This window comes from Bubalus bubalis, chromosome 3 (genome assembly GCF_019923935.1).
Source record: "Bubalus bubalis isolate 160015118507 breed Murrah chromosome 3, NDDB_SH_1, whole genome shotgun sequence".
NCBI classification, from domain to species: domain Eukaryota; kingdom Metazoa; phylum Chordata; class Mammalia; order Artiodactyla; family Bovidae; genus Bubalus; species Bubalus bubalis.
Genome location: NC_059159.1, coordinates 101,173,863 through 101,183,160, shown reverse-complemented (window position 1 = coordinate 101,183,160; position 9,298 = coordinate 101,173,863). Strand labels below are relative to the sequence as shown.

General features: G+C 39.8%; 1 pseudogene; it reads right to left on the bottom strand.

The window, feature by feature from the left end:
• Nucleotides 1-8,210: 8,210 nt before the first annotated feature.
• On the bottom strand, nt 8,211-9,020 carry LOC112583491 (annotated as a pseudogene).
• Between the last annotated feature and the right edge of the window lie 278 nt (nt 9,021-9,298).

The window sequence follows — 9,298 nt, the reverse complement described above, 5'->3', positions numbered from 1 at the left end:
AACAAAGGCTTTTAAAACCAGACACATTATAATCCAATAAAATCAGAAATATATAATATAAAGATGATCTTAAAAATTAGGAAGAACAGAAGTCAATATTGATCCACTTAGTTTAGGAGTAATGATTTTGCCTACCTCAAGGGTATTTTTTCATTGCTGAATTAGAACTGCTGCTTTTAATAATGAATTTTAACTATGAGAATGGTTGTTAGGCTTATTTGTTTAGTAAGACAGGAAATGTATAAACATTTTAGCAGCATTTCCAAATTGTGAAGAAAAATTAAAAACTTGACAAAAATTTAGAACAAATGAGTACTCAAACTAGGAAAATAAAATATAACCTAAAATTGATGGGTTAAACAGAAAAAAAAATGCAGAAAGAAAATGTTGATTTAAAAGCTACTCCTTTGAAAAGATCAGTAAAAACATCCTTCACAAACCTAATTCTAGCAAAATATTGTAAAAAAACAATGAAAAGGGATTTACCTGTGGCCATCACAATATTATAAAGTAATCATTCCCAAATTCAAATAAATAAATTAATTAAAAATAAATAAATATATGATAATATTTTATACAAATCTACAGGAACACATTTTAGGAGTAAAGAGAAATTGATTATTTCCTTCCACAATGGAAATGGCTAGACCTGACCTAAAGAAGTATAAAACATAAAAAGACAAATTTCCATAGGAAAGATTTGAAAGGTAATATGGTAGACTGAATAATGATCCCCAAAGAGGTCTGTGTGCTAGTCCCTGAATCTGTGAATGAGTTGTTTTATATGGTCAAAGGATTATGTTTGGAAGATAAAGAAATTATCCTGCATTATCTGGTTGGTCCAAATGATGCAATCTCAGTTGAGTTCAGTCACTCAGTCGTGTCCAACTCTTTGTGACCCCCTGTATTTCAGCATGCCAGGCCTCCCTGTCCATTGCCAACTCCTGGAGTTTACTCAAACTCATGTCCATTGAGTCGGTGATGTCAACCAACCATCTCATGCTCTGTCGTCCCCTTCTCCTCCTGCAATCTCAAGGGTTTGTATATAATAAGAAGAGTAGTAGGATAAGTAATGACCCTCAAGTATACTCAGGTTCTATTACCTGGAATTTGTGAACATTACCCTTTGTAGCAAAGAGATTTTTGCAGGTGTAACTTCAGCATTTTATTTTTTTATCTGGGTTGCCCCAGATGTAATAACAAATATCTTTATAAGATGGAGGTAGAGGGCGATCTGACCATAAATGAAGACAGTGTGACTGGGAAGCAGAAATTTGAAGATGCTACACTACTAGCTTGAAGATGCAGGAAAAGACCAGGAGCCAAAAAATGTAGGTGGCCTCCAGAAGCTGGAAAAGACAAGGAACTAGATTCTTATCTAGAGCCCTCAGAGGAGGTGCAGCCCTGATGACTTTAGCCAGTAAGCTGATTTTGCTTATTCGACCTCCAGAACTATGAAAGAATCAATTTGTGTTGTTTTACTAATTTTGTGCTACTTTGTTACAGTAGCAATAGGAAACTAATGTAGGTGATTAATTAAAGCCACTAAAACAAGGATCGATGTTTCATAACTGTGCTCTAACTCTTAAATAACAGGTAATTCTGATGCATTTAAGCTCCTCTATTTATTTTATAAGCCAGGATAATCCTTTGGCTGAAACCAAATACAGCATGAAAAAGCAAAACTTTCAGGCCACTTTCACTAATGAATCTAGATATAAAAATTCTAAGTAAGTTATCAGCAAACAAAATTTAACATCTAATAAAATGAATTACATGTATTATTACTAGATGGTAAAAATTTTAGGAATCCAAGTGTATGGTCTAAAATCAATTATTTATTACAACAGAAAATTAAAGAGAAAAACCATATGACCATATGAACACTTGCTGAAAAGACACTGATAAAATCTAGCAGCCTCTCCTAATAAACTCTTTACGTAAAACAGATACAAAAAGAAATCAATGGAAAAGGTAGTGAATGACAAGTACATGAAATCTATTAAATGCTTATTCATTCAGTAAGTACTTACCAGTACCAGGCACACCAAGGATACAATAGAGAACATGATAGATAAAATCTGTGCTCCCTAAAGCTTACAGTATAGTGGGAGTGACAGGAAGTTCACTTAAGGTTTTGATGTGAAAGTAGGATATGGGAACCCATGAGAAAGCACTAAACCCAATCAGGGTCATGTAAGAATAGAATTATTGCAGGAAGTGACATTTAATGAGATTGAAAAAGTGAGTTCACTGCATCTAGATTAAAGTGAGAGTGACTGATTGTAGTATACAACATGATAAATGTAATTGCATTTTATATATGAAAGTTGCTAAGGGAGTAAATGCTAAGAATTCTAATTATAAGGAATTTTTTCTTTAAGTTTGGCATCTCTATGAAATGATATAGGTTCTAAACTTACTGTGATAATCATTTCATAATGCATGTAAGTCAAATCATTATGCCATACAACTTTAATTTACACAGTGTTTTATGTCAATTATATTTCAATAAAACTGAAGAAAAAGGTAGAGTGTTTGGAGAAAACATTTCTGAAAGAGAGAATAGTCCTTACAAAGGCCTGGATATGAAAGACCCAAAGTTGATGTGAGTGAAGTATAGAGCAGGAAGAGAGGGAAATATATGATAAAATTGGCGAAGAAGACCCAGTCTAGATCAGGAAACAGCTAGAACCATATCAAGGATCTTGGGCTTTATCCTATAAGCACAGTGAAGACATTGGTAAGGTTTAAGCAGGGGTATTGTGTTGGTTTTTCTCTGTTTCCCTTATATGAAAACCCACTCTTTGCCTTGATCTTGCCATGGAAAGCTGATCCCCACAGGGTCCACCACCCAGTTTCTTTTGCCTGCTGGCTTTTGGTTCGGTTTGGCCAATGAGTTGTCTATGCCTCATGCCCTCTTGCTTCAGTGCTGTATCTCTGTCAGGAACTATTTATCTCTCCTGGGTCTCCAGCTCTCACAGAGTAACTATTTCTTGACCCTACAGGCCTTAAAGATGGATATAACTTCCCTGTTCCTAGTCTTCTTAATTTTGCTCACATCTCTGTAAGAAACTTTTCTATGGAAAGTTTTCATCTGAACCATCTAAGTTAAAGTCTATTTCCTTTAGAGAATCTGACTGATAAAAGAATGATTAGATCATATTTCTATTTTACAAAGATCCTTTAGGCAGCATTATGGAAAACAACCCAGAGGATGGAAAGCCTGTCTTCAAGGAGATGAGTAAGGAGGCTGTTTCAGAGGTAAGAGAGGACAGTGGCTTGGGCTAAGGTTGCAGAACAAGGGATAGGGAATGAGGAGTCCAGCTTCTTGCCAAAATCCTATTTGTGACTTTTCAGGTCCTACAATAGGCAATTACAAAGGCTTTACCAGGCAGGCAGCATAGGGAAAAGCCTCTCTCCCACACTAGCCAATGCACTGCAGTCTCTAAAGAGAGTTGCAGCCATACTCTTACATACTCTGTATTCCTTGTCCAGATATCTCCATTAGGAGGTCTCCTTATCAGGGACCCTAGAAAATGCTTTTCCCATTCCAACACAGTACTCAGTATTTTTCCACTTCTAGCCCTTCTCCATCTTCCTCTCCTTTGGCTCCACGGTTCGTAAAATTGTTTGGAGTTCACTCAACAGTGGGTCAGCTTCATCTGTTCATAATTCCACAGCAGAAAATGAAATGGAGGGTGTCAACACTTAGTTTGTTTTTATCCTCTTCCTTGTACCATTGTAGTTAAGTGATTAAAGACTTGACTGTTACTTTCAGCTCATTGTTAATCAGCTACTCCAACACCTGACAGCTAAACGTTCTCTGGCTCACTTGAGCTCCCAACAGACAGAAGCATGTGGATTCCAGAGATAATTGGAAGACAGAGTTGACAGGTTCAGTTATTAACTAGATTCTGAGTGAAGTGGATGAAAAGCAGTAAGGGAAAACATAAAGCCAAGGAAGTTGCTTAGTTTTCTCATTTGGACAACTGAGTGGAGAGTGCTGTCCTTCACTATGTGAATGTGAAACAAGGAGCAAGAGAAGAGCAGCAGGGAGATATTTCCATTTGAGGTCTGTGGGTCATCCAAGTTAGATCTGCACAAGGGAGTTGGATATGTGAAAAGAAATTTAGGGGAGAGGTCTGGATTGCTGTATAGATTTGAGAGTCACTGATTTATAAAAGGTATTTGTAGCCAAGGACATGGATAAAATGGTCTTGGGAAAATACAGAGGAAGAAGAGATGGTCTGAGACTAAAGCCTACAATGGTCCTTTCTTAAAGCTGACCTTTTGGTATTCTTTAGAGAAATTCCCTAACAATATATTTGTCTATGAATCTAGCAATACCCTTCTTAAACTTACTGAATAAAGTAGATATAGCAGATTACAATGGAGCACCAAAATTTAGAGTCAGTCCCATCATTCCTACTCTCCTCTGGCCTCCACATTGCCCTCCCTGCCCCCCTAACTCTAAACTATGCCCTGGCTCACTCTTCTCGGGGAGCTGGAGGATGATGGACCCAGTCAAGCTATCTTTTGTTATCTTTCCATGATATCACACAATCCTGACCTCCCTGTATTTTGAGTCTCTCCAAAGAGCAAAGGAATAGCCAGAATTTAGAGTTCAACTCTTGAGTTTTTCTTTCTTTGAAGACAGGGATAATAATAGCACTTACTTCATAACAGTCTATATCAAATGATATGAGATAAATTAAAGCATTTATGACTGAGCTTGGAACACGGCAGATACTCAGTAAATGTGAGCCCTTTCTCTGAACTCCATGTCCCTCAGAGTTGATAGAAATCCAAAGAGCTGATTAAAACACATGGTTAATGGCAAGCTGTTCCCAAATGAAAGCAGCTGCCTTCACAACTGCAGGTAATATAGTTCTTGGAATAATGTGTTCTGTACATTTACATCAATAGTGTAAATGATTATTTACACTATTTGGTTCACAAATAATTTCTCCTAATCAGTATAGGGTACTACCTCTAAACCAAACCTGACTAAATGCTTTTCTCAGGGAGCAGGCACCATGCCTCTGAATAAAACTGCAGAATAATTTCTTGAAACCTTTCATTTTTTTTTTTTCTATTTCCTATTGGCAAGCCGAAGGCTAAATTCCTAAATATCAGGAAATATAAAGGTCACTGTGTATATTTCATCTTGAAAGGTTGAAATTAAATCAATCTGATAATGACGGGGATTTCCTGATTTTCATTCTGTTTATAATGAACTATTCTTTTGTTATGTTTTAAAGCATTCTTTCAAAACAAAGACTTGGCAAGATGCCTGAGTATCTAATCTCTTTCTTACCTCTCTTCTAATAGGCAGCACAGGCCCCACAGTTCTATGAAAAAAACCATAAGTTTTGCAATTAGGCAATCTTGGACTCAACTTTGAGCTTCACTACTAAGCAGATTTGTGACCTTGGATCAGCCACTTAAACTCTATGAGCCTTAATTTTTCTATCTGTGTAATGATAATTTCACTGGGGTCCTGTGTCAATTAAATGAAATAATATGTATAAAGCCTCAGGAACACAGTAGGTACCCAACAAATGGAAGTCATGATGATATTTACTATGGAGGGTTAAACCAGACAGAAGAATGGAGTGGGCCCAGAAAACATTTCTTGAGAGGAAGAAAGAAAGGAAAGGAGTAGACAGAACGGGAAGAGAATCTCATGGCCTTTTATTCACTTCTCAGGGAAACTGGAAGAGACAATATAAGGGTGGGAGGGTCACTTGGGAAGCTGTCCCGGGTGAAAAGCATATGAATAAAGGTTCACCAGGTCAAAAAAGAGAAGCAAAATTCATTAATACTTCTTTTTGTGTTCAAACAAAAATTTCTAAGAAAGAAATTCCAATTAGAGATGGGGTTGCGATTTTCAGGGAGGTGAAATGGAATCATCATCCCAGAGGACTCAACAATAGAATCAGGCTGTAGGGAAAACACTAGAGAAAATACCTGGGAATGCGACCTGCAAGCATAGCTCGTATTATTTGTCTCCATGTTTGTTTGGTTTATATTTTCTGTCCAAGAGCCATTTCTATATCTGAGTGAGAGCTCCCTATTTTACTTTGGGAAGATTACCTTTCCTAATGAAGTTGCAAAGGAGGAACTAAAGCAAAGACGAACTAAAGAGCCTCTTGATGAGGGTGAAGGAGAAGAGTAAAAGTGGCCCCACTACTTCATGGCAAATAGAAGTGGAAAAGGTGGAAGTAGTGACAGATTTCCTCTTCTTGGGCTCTAAAATCACTGCAAATGGTAACTGCAGCCATGAAATCAGAAGATGACTGCTTCTTGGCAGGAAAGCTATGACAAACCTAGACAGTATGCTGAAAAGCAGAGACATTACTCTGCCGACAAAGGTCTGTATAGTGAAGGCTGTGGTCTTCCCAGTGGTGAGGTACACTTGTGAGAGCTGGACCATAAAGAAGACAGAGCGCCAAAGAATTGATTTTTTTGAGTTGTGGTGCTGGAGAAGATTCCTGAAATTCCGCTGAAGAGCAAGGAGATCAAACCAATCAATCTTGAGGAAAATCAACCCTGAATACTTGTTGGAAGGACTGATGTTGAAGCTTAAACCCCAGTATTTTGGTCATCTGATGCAAAGAGCTGACTCATTGGAAAAGTCCCTGATGCTTAGAAAGATTGAGGGCAGGAGAAGAGGGTGTCAGAGGATAAGATGGCTGGATGGCATCACCGATGCAATGGACATGAACTTGGGCAAACTTTGGGAGATGGTGAGGGACAGAGAGGCCTGGTGTGCTACAGTCCATGGGGTCGCAAAGAGGCAGACATGACTGGGTGACTGAATAACAATGACAATGAAGTTGCCATCCTTTCAAAGACTGATCAACTTAATTATCTTTTCTTGAACTTTGAATCTTCAGTAGAGATTTAAAAATGAAAAATGGATACAATGAATTCCTCTAAACGGGAGTGCTTAGCAGAGTTCCTACCCTTACCCTAACCCATCAGTTTCTGTTTTCCAGTTCCAGCTTTCCCTTCACTTCTGTTAGCACCCAATTATCTTTCCAATGAATCTCTTTTCTGCTTAAGTACAGGAGAGATGGAAATCCAGTTGCTCAGTGATGGCTCTGAATTACAACACAATTTACAAGAAAAGAAGCCTCTAAAAGTAAGAAGATGATCAAGTCAATAATATGATATCACTCCTTGGGAAAGCTGATTTTTAGTTTTCATTCATGCCTTTTAACATTCTTTATATTACAGGGTGCCGGAAATCGGCAAACTAGATTTTCTAGGTTCCCTTGCCAGGTAGTTTCCAGTGATATTGCACCAAACGCAGGCCTAGAGAAAGACTAGGCAAAAGAAGAGAGAAGGTGTTTTTACCATTTTCTGCATCTGGATCGGTGGCAACAGGCAACCATAAGCCCCAGAAGTCCTGATTACTCCAGTAACACCAGTGGAACCGTGGGCTTCCATGTTCTTTCAGCTTCAGTAAGAGTGCAAATTCTCAGCTCCTAGAAGTATCAACAAATACAGAAGGGTCTCAATAGCATAGCCTCAGTACTACAACTCTTGTGAGCTCTGGGTACCATCAAATGCCCATTTTGGCCTCTTTGGATTTTATTCCCTTTATCTGAACTGCCCAGAGCACTTCTGCTTTTCTGACTAGGCACTGACTAATAACTGGGTGATTTAATATTACAGTTTTTATGGGACTGTTAACACACAAGTAGAATCAAGCACCCAAGTACTGCATTTTGGACTCTTTTGTTGACTCCATTCCTTCTAAGAGATTCTTGTCCACAGTAGTAGATATAATGGTCATCTGAATTAAATTCACCCATTCCTGTCCATTTTAGTTCACTGATTCCTAAAATGTCGATGTTCACTCTTGCTGTCTCCTGTTTGACCACATCCAATTTACCTTGATTCTTGGACCTAACATTACAGGTTCCTATGTAATATTGTTCTTTACAGCATCAGACTTTACTTTCACCACCAGACACAACCATAACTTCATGTCATTTCTGCTTTGGCTCAGCTTCTACATTCCTTCTGGAGCTATTTCTCAGCTCTTCTCCAGTAGCATATTGGACACCTTCCTCCCTGGGTGGCTCATCTTCTGGTATCAATTTTTTTTTTGCCTTTTCATACTGTTTCTGGTGAACTCCAGAACCACTCCATACTGGAGTGGTTTGCCATTCCCTTCTCCAGTAGACCACATTTTGTCAAACCCTGCCTAGGAAGACAGGCCCTTCAGTAGCTCCACATAGCTGGATGACATGCCTGGTGCCCTGGTTGTCCCACTGCTGGTCCTTCTTTAGTGTATAAACCTTCACTGGCCATTGAATTTTGGTCAATGTGCTGCTAGGGAGCCAAGGCAGAGGCCCTGCTGGAGTCCCCCTGGAAGGGGATCTGAGAAAGGCTGGAGGAGATGTTTGATGGCACCTAGGAGCGGAGGGCACACAGGCCTCTCCTCTACACTGGCCACCCTTATAAGTGGACTCTGTCTTCATATTCCTGCTTGAACTCATGGTTGTATCTGAGGGACATGGGCAACGACCTTCACACTTACTGAGATCTGTTTTCCTAAGACACATGCTTGGTATTCTAGTTTGCACTAAGAAGGGTATGTTTGTCCATCTGAACCACAGATGGCCCATGGCACTGCTTGCAGGTGGATGGAGGGGGCCCCTTCCAGGGCTTATGCCCAAGTCCCAAATCTTTCATACTGTGCATGAGCCTCTGATGATCAACTGCAGACTGCGGTCTGAGAACCTTGAACAATGCACACTTCGTGGTGACTACATTTCATCCTTTAGCCTGATAGAAGTCTTTCCTGGACTCCAAGTGCAGAAATAATCATAGTCTCTGAAGTGGTTCCACTGTCCGGCCTCTTGGTTGTACTGGGACACCTTGCTGAGCTACTGTTTGTCTTCCAGAAAATTGCCGCCATCCAGCTGGCCTGCAGCTGCCCCCTGAGCCTACCCACACCAAGCAGCCACACCCATGCACAGCACTGCCTGCACCCGGAGCATCTAGGGATGCTGACACCGGAGCCAAATACACGGAGGCCCAGAACGCATGACTCAGCCAGGAGCAGGGGTGAGAAGGCATACGGTGTCAATCCTGTGAGCCACCCAGCTGCCGCCGGACGCACTGGACAAGCTCCCAGAGCCACTCCTGGATCCCATGGCCGTTGACATCCGCCGTATCCAAATCTATATCCCAACCACTAATGTTGAAGCTGAAGTAGAACGATTCTACAAAGAATCACAAGACCTCCTAGAACTAACACCAAAGAAATATGTCCTTT